This window comes from Ambystoma mexicanum, chromosome 2q, assembly GCF_040938575.1.
Source record: "Ambystoma mexicanum isolate Mex_15411 chromosome 2q, UKY_AmexF1_1, whole genome shotgun sequence".
Classification (NCBI taxonomy): Eukaryota; Metazoa; Chordata; class Amphibia; order Caudata; family Ambystomatidae; genus Ambystoma; species Ambystoma mexicanum.
The window spans coordinates 1,340,915,489-1,340,928,060 of NC_090924.1; the positions used below are offsets into that span (position 1 = coordinate 1,340,915,489).

At 42.3% G+C, this 12,572-nt stretch overlaps 1 long non-coding RNA gene across 1 annotated transcript in view; it reads right to left on the bottom strand.

Moving 5' to 3' along the window:
- Window positions 1–469: 469 nt before the first annotated feature.
- Window positions 470–12,572, bottom strand: part of LOC138569086 (uncharacterized) — an 83,258-nt gene continuing 71,155 nt past the window's right edge. Inside the window, exon 3 of the long non-coding RNA XR_011303116.1 lies at window positions 470–1,090. This is a non-coding gene — a long non-coding RNA (uncharacterized lncRNA). The remainder of the gene's footprint in view (window positions 1,091–12,572) is intronic.

Here is a 12,572-nt window from a genome sequence, read left to right on the forward strand (position 1 = left end):
GAACGCTGTTCGTATTGTTCGTTGTCAGGTTGAAAGTTTTCTAAGAAACCTCCTTATGTCCACTGATAGTACAATTTCCTATGGGCCTTACCCGACTGTCCACTAAAGAAACGATAAATCAGGCTGCTGTGCGCCGACATTATGTGATAATCCTATCACTTGCACCATCGACCTGGCTGACCTGCTTTTGCAACACTAAATCATATGTCCCGCCCCTAAGCCTGACATTATCAAAGCATTCATATTCCCCGCCTCTCTCCGTGACGTTACAGGGTGCATAGACAAAAGCGCTCAGTCGTCTCCAGTCCTACACGACTTTACAAAGAACCCGGAAAACAACACACATCATCTCACAACACAGCGCGCCACAATTCGGAATATGAAACTGTGATTTAAAAGCAAACAGCAAGATTGTACAGTTCGTAAAGTACATTTATTTGACATCAAATGTTTAGAGAATATTCAGCGATTTGCATTTGCCTTTGTTGTCGATCCGCAAAAGTTCATCTTGAGCCATGCGCTGTTACTTTGCGGTACAGAGGGTGTTAGATCAGCTTACAACACAGTGCACCACAATTCGGAATATGAAACTGTGGTTTAAAAGTAAACAGCAAGATTGTACATTTGGTAAAGTACATTTATTTCACATCAAACGTTTAGAGAATATTCAGCGATTTGCATTTGTCTTTGCTGTCGATCAGCAAAAGTTCATCTTGAGCCATGCGCTGTTACTTTGCGGTACACAGGCTGTTGGTTTATGATAAAAGAAGCAAATGGTCGCACTGATAATCGGAAAGGCTGCTCCAACAACGAGGCATTAGGGTACACAGGCTGTTGGTTTATGATAAAAGAAGCAAATGGTCGCACTGATAATCGGAAGGCTGCTCCAACAACGAGGCATTAGACCACCATAATGGTTGTTATGTTGCTTCTAGCTGCTAGTACTGCGTAAGGGCATATTGGTCCTTGGCGATTGTCCCATAAAATGGTGAGGGTCATGAAGTTGCTTACATGGATCTGCACCTGGCAGTTAAAGAAACCATCGGCTGGGGTCTGAAAATCGTGGCATTGACAATACGGAAGGACGTACCTGTTTTAAAAAACATAAATTAGTCTCACCAGCCGATCTTCATTAAAAATATTCATTTTATTTATTAGGGCGTGAAACTATTTGCTAGCGAGGATAGTGCAACGGAGTATGTTAACTTATTCCCATTAACCCACCCTCTGTCCTCTGCCTTTTTCAGAGCCCTCTAAGCGACAGGGGAGCAATTCGGCGGTGATAGTGCGCGGTAGAAAACACTATGCCACATTGAACGAACAAGTACAACTTAACCGGGCTTTAACGCCACACTATTGTTATTATATTCCGGTATAAAATAATCTAAAGGGTTACTTACATTATATTGGGCCTCATTACGACCCAGGCGGTAAGTTACCGCCTGGGTCGTACCTTTACCACCATGGCGTAAACTACGTTTACGCCATGGTGGTTGGCGGACTTACCGCCCCATTCCGAGGTTGGCGGGGCGGTAAGTCCCCAATCCCCATTTACCCTTCCCCATTCCCATTTTTGCCCCATAGGGCATAATGGGAGTGGGGAAGGCGTTAATTACGCCACCGTAAATTACGGTGGCGTAATTAACAACAAGGTCCCTTAGCGCCATGGATTTTAACACCTGCTAAAAGCAGGTGTTAAATCCTCCATGGCGCTAAGGGACCTCGGAATCAGGCGGTAAGGGTCGGCGCTGTTTACGCTGCCGTAAACCCCTTACCGCCTGGGTCGTAATGAGGCCCATTGGCATTTTCCATTGTCTAAGCTCCATTGTCTAAGCGTAGTGCAGTCCCAAAATACGACTCCGTCTGTGCCAACAATCTTTCTCATAGTGATATAATATATAAAAGTGGTTTTGTTTCAGAAATTTCATCCTTATCGTGTCTTACGTTTTTGCAACACTCCTTCAAAAGAAGTCTTTTAGCACAATCCCTGTCTGTCAAGGTAAAAAAACAATAGAACCTTATAGTGCGAGTCATGGGCCTCTCCGGCATGCGAGCAAAAAATTGAATCAGCTGACCTTCACCGTAAATGACCATAAATTCTTAGTTTGCAATATTCTGTGTACATCCATCTCTGAGAAATTGCTTTTTACACTCCATCTTTGTATATTGTTTGTGTGCTAATAAAAAAACTTTGTTAACGGGACGTTATGGTTCCAAGTAAAACCGAAAAACCCCTGAAATTCGCCAGTTATGGTAAGCTAAGCAACCATAACTCGCACCACCACCGTGCACTGCGAAGACTAACACCCACGACATCAAAGATGACATCACAAATGTCATTGATGACATCACATGTGTATGTACTTTTCATGAAATATGTGTACAAGGGATTCTTATTATAATGTTGCGAAAAAAGTGTCAAGGATCATTGCAATAAATATCATACGCTAATTAGTGCTTTGAACGATGCATTGATATAAATAGCATTCTATTATGGGGTTCTATCTAGTATACTAAGCTCCTAATGCAGAAACATAGCATTGTGTGCAGAGTACAAGATGAAGGTATAATATTCGTAATGTTAATATGTTGAATAATTAAATGATAATTGTTTTCTTAATAGATTTTTGTGTACTGTGAAATATGTAATAAGTAGCTAATAAAACCCATGTATTACATAATTGCATTACTATAGAGAAAACACAAAGAGACAAGAACACATACCAATATACATATACATAGGGTAAATAGCAGCTTTGAAACAGAGAAATCATCATTTATTTGCATGAAAATAATGCTGTCTTTAAAGCTTGTGTCTTCCCCTATATATATGTTTCATATGATGTGACTGGACTCTAAGGGAATTACTATAAGAACCTACTTGTAGGATACATCTACAAATAAAATACAATTTTTAGTTTCTGACTGTTACTGAAGAAAACCATGTGGCCTAGATATGTCAGCAAAAGAAAAAAAAGTGATCCAGAAGAACACTTGCGGTGTCCTGAAATGTTCGTACATAAAGAAAATGGGGGTGTTCTGAGGACGGTGTCCGTATTGTTCGCTGGCAAGTTGCATGTGTTATAAGAACACTCGCAGTGTCCTGAAATGTTCGAAAATAATCAAAATGGGGGTGATCTGAGGACGTTCTCCGTATTGTGTGACTGCTTAGCTGTATGCAATGAGGGAATGGCACAGAGAGTGAAGTGGAAATGGTAGAAGGGCTGTCCAAGAGTTACGCGGTCCGCGGACACTGCGGCTGTCCGCGGACAGGGCGTGCTACATCCGGGGTTTTCCAGCAAATCCAGCATGGAAAGAAGACTGTAGGGATCAGCCAATCAGATGTTGAGGTTGTGGATTTGTGTTGAAAGAGACTGTGTGTAGTGAAGATGGCAGAAGTGGAGAAAGTCCGGGTGTTGGTGCTTGGAGATATGTTTGTGCATGGTTTACAACAGTATGCTCAATGCAGGCATGTTGCAAAGAATGTTGATGTTAAAGGAGTGAGGGTGGTGTGGAGCACTGTGCCTGATTGCAATGTACAGGTAATTGTACAAGTTTGTGAAGATATGGGCAGGATGAACAGTCCCCATTCGGTAGTTTTGCACTATGGTGCTTTCTATTTGGGCTATGTCAGTGCCCCTACTTTGTTGGCAGATTTGGAACACTTGGTTAAAGCAGTAATGAACATCCTTCCAAATGCCAAAGTAATTTTTTCTGGATTACTACCTAGGGCAATATGGGACAATAGTTCAGTTTTTTGTCCTCAGCAAAACAATGCTAGGTGTGTAATCAACCGAGGCATGTGTGCCTTCATGCTTAGAGCTGGTATGTTCTTCTGTAATAATGAGAATATTGATTCCAGTAATGCTGTTTATTTTAAAGAAGATGGCATTTCCTTATCTTTTATGGGAAGTGCCATGCTGTTTTGGAATGTAAGGGTTGCTTTGGAGAAGGTTATGTGAAGATTTTAGGAATAAAGTAAGAAAGAAAAAAAAAAAATACAAAATAACAGGTGTCTGTCAAGCATCTGCAAAAAAAACATAAAAAACGGCTCTTTTCGAGCCAACCTCAAAACCTCAAAGGGGAAATGGGGCACACTATTTAAATTTACATTCACCACGCTCAGATTTTCGATATGTCCGCGGACATGGCGGTAGTCCGCGGACATCGAAATCACTAGCTAGGGGTTCAGTATGTTCTATGTTACATGTATTTAAATTCAGGGACGTTATGGTTAAGTTTTGCTACTAAAAACCTATGAAATTCAGTAAAAAACTTTGTTAACGGGACATTATGGTTAAGTTGCACTACTAAAAACCTATGAAATTCAGTGAAAAAACATTGTTAACGGGACGTTATGGTTAAGTTGCACTACTAAAAACCTATGAAATTCAGTGAAAAAACATTGTTAAAGGGACGTTATGGTTCAAAGTAAAACCGAATAACCCCTGAAATTCGGCAGTTATGGTAAGATAAGCAACCATAACTCGCGCCACCGTGCATTGCTAACATTAACACCCAGGACATCAAAGATGACATCACAAATGTCATTGATGACATCACTGATGACATCACATGTGCATTTACTTTTCATGAAAACTCTGTACAGGGGATTCTTATAATGCTGACCAAAAACTGTCAAGGATCATTGGGATAAATATCATGAGCTAATTAGTGCATTAAGCAATGCATTGATATAAATAGCATTCTATTATGAAGTTCTATCCAGTATACTAAGCTACTTATGCAGAAACATAGGCAGTGTGTGCAGCATACATGATGAAGGTGCCATATTCATAATCTTGCCATGTTGAATAGTGAAATGATAACTGCTTTCTTATTAGAGTTTTGCGTACTGTGAAACATGTAATAAGTAGATAATAAAACCCACTTAATACATAATTATTACAGACAAAACACAAAGAGACAACAACACATACAAATATGAGTATATACAGGGACAGTGAAGTAAACAAAAAAGCAGAAGTAGTAGCAGAAAGAGTTCATAACCTAACTGATTGTCTTTATGCAGAGAAACTATTGCTCTGTTTCAAAGCTGCTACTTACCATATGTATGTGTATCACATGATGTGACTGCACCCAAAGGAAAGGAGAGTGAGTACAATGTATACAAATATGAGCATATACAGGAAAGGTAGGGTAATAAAAATAAAACTATGAGAAAGTGCTGATAACCCTAATGATTATCTTCATGCACAGAAAGGATTGCTCTCTTTCAAGCCTGTGTCTTCCGCTATGTATATGTTTCATATGATGTGACTTGACCCTAAGTCTACAAATATAGTACCTTTTCAATTTTTACTTCATGACTGTTACTGAAGAAAACTATGTGGCCTAGGTATGTCAGTAAAGGGAAAAAAGGGAGAGACACACATGTGATGTCATCAGTGATGTCATCAATGACATTTGTGATGTCAACTTTGATGTCCTGGGTGTTAGTGTTAGCAGTGCACGGTGGCGCGATTTATGTTTGCTTATCTTACCATAACTGCCGAATTTCAGGGGTTTTCGGTTTTACTTTGAACCATAACGTTCCTTTAACAAAGTTTTTTCACTGAATTTCATAGGTTTTTAATAGCGCAACTTAACCATAACGTCCCGTTATATATACACACACGCACACTTGCCCTCTTACATGCATGCACACAGATTTAAAGAAAATACATTTTCTTACCTTTAATTCGTTGTTCCCGTCATCTGCAGAGGATCTTGAGGCCTCCATGTCTTGGGGTGGAGGAGAGCCCTATTACTTCAAAAATAAATGTCTTCTCTTTGAAGTCACTCTGATTTCATAAGGAAATTATTTCTGTTAAAGGACCGAACAGTAATGGAAATAATTTCTTTATGAAGGTATAGTGACTTCAAAAAGAACCTTTCTTTTTAAGTCATAAGGCCCACCCCACCCCATGACATGGAGGCTTCCAGCCTGGAGGCTTCCATGTCATGTGGTGGGGGGCAGTCCTCTGACTTCAAAAAGAAATAGTTTCTTTTTGAAGTCACTCTTCAGAGTGACTTCAAAAAGAAACTATTCATTGTTTGAGTTTGAAAAATGTTTTTGAATGTTTTTTTGAAATTAATTTTTGGGGTCTTTTTTTTTAGGGGACTCCCTCTTAGCCCATATACTGGCAGAGCCCCGTGCACCGCAGAGGTTGCGGGGGCCCCCGCTACACCAGTGTAGGTTCCCGCTACAGCAGTGTAGGCTGGCGGATTTACCTCAAGCTCTGAGCTAGAGGTATAACTGCCACCCTGCCACACACAATTGATGTTTTGAGTTAATAATCCACCAGCCCGCCACCAAACACACGAGCTGCTTTAAAACACCATGAAACTCTAGATAAATTACGTGCTTGCCTCTAAGCACGTTTTTTTTTTTTTTTAAAGGTATAAAGGTACAACAGTTTTTTGCTGGCAAAAAACTGCTGTATTACTGGCCCGGTAATACTAGTGCTGATAATACTAGCAAATCCCACCATGGAGTCCAACTGGACTCCATGGGATGGGGATTTACTGGCATTTCCGCCACTAGGAATCTGCCGGTAATATTGCCAGACCAAGTGGCGGAAACGGTATTACAGTTTGCTGGTACCGGCGGCATATCGGCAAACCTGTAATGAGGCCGTATGTTGTTAATAGCTTTATGTTTTCTTTAAAATCCTGTCTAAAAAAAATATTCAACTAAAGTTCTGCTCCACAAACATCTAGACAAGGAAAACAAAGCTTTAAGCCATTTGGGAGCAGTATCTGCAAGCAAGATGCCAAAACGTGAGCATAAACTATAAGCACATCTGATCTTTTTTCCTCCTTCATCTTTTCAGTAAATCATCTGCGGCCGTCTTTTGCCCTTTTGTCTTCTGCTGAGTCGCTGGTGCGTGCAGGAGCCATTAGGGAATTAGAGGGAGTATTGTCTTCGCAGTGTGATTGATTGGACGCAGAAATCTCTGAACCCACTCGAGAGAAGCAGCAAGAAAAGTTTAGCAAACAAGTTGGAAGTATTCATCGTGTACAGGCAGCAATGTCTGTTTAACAGCTAAAAAGGTTCCAAAGGATTGATTTAGTCCCTGCCTGCTGTGTGTGTTGCTAGGACACACTGTTCATCCGCAGGAGGGCGGGGTTATCTTTCCACCCGAAAACAAACAGCATCATTAGGGCACAACGCCACAGCATGAAAGAGGGCCATGGAAGGAACTGGGCGACTCTGGAGCATGCATTCACCACACTGGCCCTCATTCCGAGTATAGCAGAATCAGTAAAAAGTGGGGGTAAGGAAATGACTTGTCCTTCTGCCATACTCTGACCTAGCTGGTGACTTAGAGCATATGGCTGGAGGTATTTTCTCCAGAATAAGGGAGACTTCACCACTGTTATGTATTCAGCAACACTCCAATGGTGTACACAGGGACTCCTTAATGGAAAATAACACCTCTGCTGCCCAACTCGTCATTTGACGGGATTTACTGCCGAAACTGGCAGCAGTTTTAGTATTCAGGTTTAGTAGACCTAGTGGCCTTGCATTTTGTATTAAGTACATACACCGTGTGAAAAGTAAGATTCCAGAATGTGGCAATTGCTGTCTTCCAGGATTGTGGTGGCAGTTTGTGGCATACCTGTGATTGATGCAGCACATTTCTTGCACTGTAGGACCCTCTGAAACGTAAGTTCATCTTCTGGCACTTGGCAATCGTGTCCTGCACAAAGTGGTAATTTCTGATGAAATGAGTCACCACAAGGTGAAGGATGGGTGCAAAGTAGGGAACATGCATTGTCTTGCTAATTTGCAGCCAGGATATTAGATAGATTGTCAGCAGCAACACATGCATGCTGTATGTGTCAGAGGCATATCCACACCATCACCACCTCCTCCACATTCTTTCATATGTCAACCCCCCCATGGCATCTGCAAGCACTTGACACCCTTTAGGATTGCTTTGGTTTAGCGACCCCACTTTGCAGGCACCTGTGTGATGTCAGAGCCATGTAGTCAACTTTCTATCAACAGGTCCTTATGTTCATGGTAAAGTCAACTTTCCAGACCGTCGACTGGTTAAGCGCCTGTTTCACTCCAGAAAGCATCACGTCATAAAACTCCAGTACGTTGCTCATGAATGGACAGACAGTGAAATACATCCGTAGAATGACGTGTTTAAAATATGACTTCCGGTTGTGGAGCCTGACAAGTATTCTGACAATGTTGATGGCATGTTTACTTTTTTTGAACATCCTTCAAAGTCCCCTCCACTTGTTCTTCCATTTTATTCTTAGACTTTAAAAACAGAAAGCAGGGGATTTTTTATTTCAATAAAAATTGTTTACCTTCACCATTTTTGTTATTTGTATCTGGCGGGATGAGAATGGATCCAGAAGGTGATTGTCGAATGTAGATAGTGGAGTGTTGGGGGGAAGATGTTGTGAGGCTTGGTGTCCTAGTATTCAGCAGTTGGCTAAGGAAGAGGACTGAGCTGGCCATGCTGGGAGCAGTAATTACCTATCTTGGTGACAGTAAACTTTGATGCATAAAGTCCTACCATGTCCTGGTGACTTTATTTAATTTGTAATCATGTAAGTATTGTGACTTCGAAACAGATGGAATGGCGTCAACATTTTTAGGCAAGGCATTTCATGGCATCCTCTCTTAAAATGGTAAGAGCAACACTGTATGCAGCATTAAAATATGACACACAAAAGGCTAGTGGTGGGGTCTAAAATACGCTAAACGCGTGGTGGGGAAGCAAATAGGATTCGTAGAGGGTAGAAAACAGGAAAATAACTAGGGGGAGTTTTGCTGGTCAGACATGGGCAGCTAAGGGTGAAGGCTCTCAAGTTGGACGTATACAGGCTCATTTTCAAGGACTTGTGAAATTTCCCAGATGCAGTAAAACGCACAGAGCTCTGTGTGTTTTCAGAAATTTGCACAATTCCGATTGTGATTCCTTTCATGGAGTGTAACAAAGAGCGAGAAATCTGTTCTGTGCGTTTCCCTCCTACCATGTAAGGAATCTGGATGCATTTCAACCAGTACTCTAATTTGATGAAGGCATGGAAGCATAGATGCCTTTGTATGTGCAAAGGAGAGGCAGAATCCGAAGGGATCCATGATAATGACAGCCACAATTACCATTACCAATTGCGGCCATGCATGCATGCCTGCATGGCAGTGATCTTGTCAGATTACCTGCGTGAAGTGCATGTTCGGGCAGAACGTTGAGACAGTGTGGATAGTCATCAAAATCCAGCAGAGCAGACTCCCAGACACAGATGCAAATGCATCTATTACTGCTCGGTAAATCCTCCTACCTAATCCAGAATCGGATCTAGGGTGTTGGGTGATAGATCACAAAAACAAGTGGGTAAATAAGGTGAGTGGAGGTATGATCAGATCAGGGACGTCATTTCACCAAAATGCCAGGGGTAGCGGAAGTGATATCACATGACCTTTGACCTCTGTTGACATCACAGGAAGTGATGTCATTTGACCCCTCACCTCAAAGTGATATCACGGGAAGCGATGGAACCCAACCTTTCACTCCTTGACAAAACAGGAAGGGACATCACATAGTGTTCCTAAGTACACTACTATAAGTCATACTCCAAAAATAAAGAGCCACATGACACTGGCCACAGCCCAGAAACTTAAATTACACAAAAAAAAAGTTAAAAAATGATCATTTTAAACATCTTTTTTTCTAGGGGTAGCAAGGGAGATCACAGGGGTAGCAAGAGAGACCTCAGGGGTCGCAACTGCGACCCCTGGCGACTCTCAAATTACGTCCATGGATCAGACATACATCAAAAAAAATTGGACAACTGTGGTAGTGAGCAAAGAGTTTGTAGTGAGACAGTATTTTGAGCAAAACGGAGGTTTAGCCTGTTGAGTTTTCTGTACAATCGTAGGCATACAGTGCAACATTGCAATGCTCATCATTTCTGGACACAGTGTCATGTATGAGCTTTCCAACACCAGGCCACTGCTGTTAATTAGTATCAAGAGAAAAAGGCTATAGCTTGTGGTACTCATGTAAACTCTAGAGCTGTTTTTATTGAAATTATCTCAACTTGTCATCCCCAGGTTAGTTATTCTGAGTAATTGAAATCCCAGTTTCATTCTGGCTGAAACACATTTACTTGCTGCCAATTCATGACACATTTCCATGCTGCATGTTAAATCACAAAAAAATGACCATATACGAAATGTAGGCCTTTAAAAATGCCAGCTGGGTGCATAATGTACAGGTTTAAAACATAAAAACTGCCATATGTATATGCAAATAAGCAACAAGCAAGAAAATACCTCTCTGTTTTGTTTGACTGCAATGCATTGCTTTTTCTGTGTGACTGACAGCCTGCAAGGTACATTGAAGACAGTTGAAATGGAATAGATTTTACTAAAGAAAAAAAGGACATATGTGAAAATATTTCTTTTTAAAACACACTGTGACCACGCACAGCAGTCTTTCTAAATCAGTCTGTCATGCCCCTGCCTCACACGAGTGCGCGCAGGGGCTGACAGGCACGTCATGACCAGCCGAGTTATCGCGGGAGAACAGGTAACTGTTGAGGTGTGTGCGCTTGTGTTTATGTGTGTGTGTGTGGGAGTGTGTGCGCGTGTTGTGTGTTTGTGTGTTTTTTGGGGTAGGTGATTTCTGTGGTAGGGCGGCAGGCGGGGGCAGATGAAAGATATTTTGTGGGGTGAAACCCCAGAGTTTAGAAGACATCAGGCCAGAGAAGCAGGGGTGGGTGGCAAGGAAATTGGATAGTTTCAGTTTTTTTGGGCTGCCTAAAATCGGCCCAAAAAAATCTGTCTTTGTGTCCGGCACCCTACAAAAAGCAGAAATATCACATAGAACCGAAAAAAACTTGCAGTGATTTTGGGTTTGCAGCCCAACATATAGAATGCTACATTCTCACATGCTGCCACCACATATAACATTCAGCATTTCAAATCACAAATAAATGACCCAATTGGAAATACAGGCCCTTAAAAATACCAGCTGGATGTACAAGGCACATGCTTTAAACCTAAAGGTAGCGTAAAAGAACAGGAAGGCAGCGTGCCATCTTTTTGTGGCAGGAGAAAAACGTGTTGCCTGCAAAATTTGGAGTACAAAAATGATTCTTTTCTGGCAAACGATTGTATTGCCTGGCTTTAATCAAGCCCACAAAACCATAACATCTTGGGGCTTCAGAAAAGTGACCATTTTGAGTGTCAACTGGGAGGACATGGAAATTGGCAAGAGTGCTATGCCCTGGCCTTTTTGATATTTATTTTTACATAAAATGATGTGGGTAATCCCACCTCCAAAGGGGTCATCTGCTAACCAGATTCCGCTTTTCGTCATCCTCATGCCAGAAACACAGTGTACTTTTGCCCTGTTGGATCAGTAGCCTGATCTAGAGTGACTGCTCTCCTCGTGGCTTAGAGCAGGTTGCAAGGTCACAAGATGCCCACTCAACAGCCACAGCAATAGCTAAGTCTCTGTGGTGCAGGAACGGAATTTAAGATATGCCCCCCCTGTGCAAAAACTATGATCATCATAAGTAACCCATGCTGGTGGCAGGGTAAACTCCAAATAAAGCTATGAGTTTAAGCATGGTGCATGGTAATACTTTTGATCATGGCCACCACATCCCAAATTGATATTGCACATGTGTCAGGCCTGTGAGTCAAATCTGCTGTGTAGGAAGGTGATGTGTATGCTGGTTTGCCGGGTGGTGACTGTGACTGAGTCACTTATTTGATCACTAAGGGCAGGCTACACCCTCAGCCAGAAACAGCTGCACAGCAGGCTGGGGTCCTGGTCTGGGCATCAAAGGAGCACACCCATTCAAAAGGACTAGCCCCACACTATGGTGCTACATCTCTAAAGGCTTATGTTCTTAGTGGGAAGGGAAGCGGCAGGAGTTGAGTAGACGGGAGGGGTCTGGTCAATGGAAGGAGACTTCCACCATCTTCTTTCTCTCTTGTCTCTCCTCCACTTTTCTTTCTGCTCCCTTCCACCTCCTCTGGAGCAAAGCACTTTTGATGTCACATCAAAGGGCCAAAGTCCACTTCATTCAAAAGCAGGCATTGGACCACGAAGGGAGGCTAGATTTAGTCCAATCTCCTGGTAACCTGTGCTTTAAAAGAAGGGGTTCCCACCTCTTCAGATTCTCTCAGATCCTCTTGGATCCTCTCAAGACTCGCAGATTCGCACTGCACTTCATTTGGGAAAGGTATACTTTCCAAAGCCCTCAGCCAGAGGTGAAGAAGGAGCCATCCAAGGCAGAAGGAAGATCTGCCGCCATCCACCCCCACAGCACTGATGTGACCTTTGCTGTGAACCAGGGCTTGCCACTCTGCATCGGAATCTCTTAAAGCGGGACAGAACAGAACCATCCTGACCTCAAGCCCCCATGAGTTGGCCTCCCAGAAGCTAGAGGGACAGATCAGCAAATGCTCCCTGTTCTACTAGACCAAACCGATCGCTCCAGGTTTATCGCATCTTGAACAAGAGGGAAGTTCTCTTGTCCAGGGAGGATAGCGCAGCAGCAACGTGTTTGCCTTGGAAGCAAAACGA